Source organism: Bactrocera latifrons, unplaced genomic scaffold (assembly GCF_001853355.1).
Source record: "Bactrocera latifrons isolate USDA-ARS-PBARC rearing strain unplaced genomic scaffold, ASM185335v1 scaffold_81, whole genome shotgun sequence".
In the NCBI taxonomy this organism is placed as follows: Eukaryota; Metazoa; Arthropoda; class Insecta; order Diptera; family Tephritidae; genus Bactrocera; species Bactrocera latifrons.
The window spans coordinates 90,651-93,390 of NW_017537501.1; the positions used below are offsets into that span (position 1 = coordinate 90,651).

A 2,740-nucleotide genomic window follows, 5' to 3' on the forward strand; every position below is an offset into this window, starting at 1 on the left:
AATTTAAAAATTTAAAAATTTTTGTAAGATATTATTTTAGAGAGAGAACAATAAAATTTCCCGACTAATTCGCTCTCATAAAGTCAAAGACACCTGTTACTATACATGTATGTTTGTAACCATTCCAACATGAAAACTTTGTTATTAAACACCGTCACCGTTCACCGTCTATTTATTAAATTTATCATAATTTTCCTAGCTGCATGTGAGCCTGTCCCGTTCACAACATAGACAACTCAAGCGCTAATTATTATTTCACTCACACGCGTAACACGATAGCCGATCGGGTCGTTGCGCATAGTTGTTGCTACCAAATGTGGCACTGTAGTGATTGCTTTATTGACGAGTATTTGTTGTGTCCAGCTAACTAACTGTCATTTGCTGGTCATTTCCTTATGGCACATGAAAATGAAAGCGTTTGACGGATAGAAGTGAATGGAGACTGAAGATAACTAAATTCGGCAAACTGGCAAACGAAAGTGAGTTTACGGGAATCCGAAAATTGAGAGTGTTAGAAATTGGATAGCAAATGTGGTCTTGTTATTAGAAACGCACTTTCGTAAGTGGACTTCAAATGTAAAGCATATTTGCAGAACAAATTTAATTAAATTTATTTAAAAAATTAAGTTATTTTAATACATGTTATTATTTTTTATTTACAAAACTCAAAAATAAACCGATTTGAAGTAAAAATAAATTTTGTCAAATATTTTGTATAAGATATTAAGATATGTATGACTATTTATTGAAATTCTATATGTTTTCTAATATTTTTCACCGTTTTTAATGTTAATATCATATAGTTTAAAATATTTCACAGTTGCAGTTATCATTGTCGTTTTAGTAGTGTCGTTTACTCATAGAAAATGTTTAATATATGCAACACTCTACGCAGGTGCGCCTGAAAGTATGCTGCAATTATCAACAACAGCGCTGAGTGCTCTGTTTCGGGTGACAGAAAAGCATACTTTAGCACTAGCCACCACTGTGTGGTGAATGCTGAGCTAAGTTGAATTTAATAGGAAGCGCTATAGTAATTGCTGTAATTAAATTATTATTATTATAATTATTGTAAATTAGAGATAAAACAAAATTCGCTGAAGGAACTAAAGGCTTTACCCCTTGTAGGGATTGCTTTGAAGGTGACAAAATAAATATTGATGAATAATTAAATATTTTGAGTTGTATTTAATATTTCCGGGTACTTATTTGTATGTGTATTTTTTTATTTTTAATAAATATTAGAAATTCACTGTATATGAAAGCCAAATTAACTCTAATTTTTAAACATATTTCGCCTGATATTGAAATCTGGAAAATTCACGTTTTTTGGCCTTCTGTATAGAAGTATAACCCATTAAGCTGCCAATTAAGTCGTGGAATGGCTTTTCGATCTTCCAGTGGCTTAAATTTTAGTGAGAATTATTTTGTTCCTCACTCTTGAATTTTCATCTTTATTCTAAGCCTTTCCTGTTATAGCTTTAGCAAGAAAGATAAGAACAATAGTAGATTTGGCGAAAAAGAAGAGTCAAGGTCGACTCAAACGCATAATTTCACAGAACTTCTATTGTTTACTAAAAGAGGTAACTCAGTTTTCCTTGCGCTGGTGAAAGCAATACTCTTTCATAACTGTAATTCCCTTAAAATGCATTTCTTCACACACACACATATACACATACACATATGTACATACATATGCAAAAGTACATATGTATAATTTTGAAGCTACTACTGCCAACCCACTTGTAATGCGACCCTTCCTCTTAATTGCAACAATAAAAAATGTCTGGGTCTAGCGCTCAGCTTTGTTATGAAATTGCGTCCGCATTGAAGTCACACACTGACGCACAAAGCCAACGGTTAATACTTAATTAAAAGCAAAGTTGATTTCATAGTTGCATTAAGACATTTCTGCAACAAGAATAACAAAAGAACATAAAAACAATACGGTAATCGAGAGAAGAATGCAAGAGAGACATTATTTCTTAATTTGTCACACTTTTGCTTTCAGTCAGAGTGTGGAGTAGGAAAAATGAAGTAAAAATTATGCAACAAAAGAATTGGAGCACAATAAAAACAGTTAGCATCAGCAACAATAGCAACAAAACGAACAATGAAGCGCTTTGTGCGGCATAAATCTGCGCATGCGCAACGGCATATCAAGCACACACACACACATACATGCCGACAGTAAGCGCCCATCGCATTGCCACCCCATGTGACTCTGCAAAAATGTCGTTTGCTACCATAAAGTAGATTTGTTGCTGCATTTTTTACGGTTTTTTTTTATTGTTGTTTGCAACAAGGAAACACTTTTACTGCTGCAGTTGGCTGCTTGGCTGCCATTGTTGCCATTCAGCTTTTCATGGGCGACAACAATGCGTCGTTAGCGGGCGCGATTGAGTGTCTCGTGACACGCGTCACTTGCCGGCGGGACGGAGGGGGAGCGGGGGACTAGCAGACTGGGGGACCGACTTCTGCACTGCTGCTGCCACCCGCATATGAAAGAGTGTTAACATTGCGGACAACAATTCGAATCGGTTACGTAGTTGCCGTTGCCGTTGCCGTTGCCGCCTTTTGTCTGTTACATATTTGTTATTGTTTTGTTTTTCTTTGCATTTTTTCTCGCTGTTATTTATTTATGGCATTTTGTTGTGCCTTACTGCCGCATTTACCGCATTCACACCAGCTGTCAAGCTGGCAACATGGCCTCCTTAGGCATGTAAGGAGGCAAAAACGT

At 35.9% G+C, this 2,740-nt stretch overlaps 1 protein-coding gene across 25 annotated transcripts in view; it reads right to left on the minus strand.

The window, feature by feature from the left end:
- Positions 1–2,740, minus strand: part of LOC108976888 (supervillin) — a 423,491-nt gene that overhangs the window by 47,130 nt on the left and 373,621 nt on the right. The window lies entirely within an intron of this gene.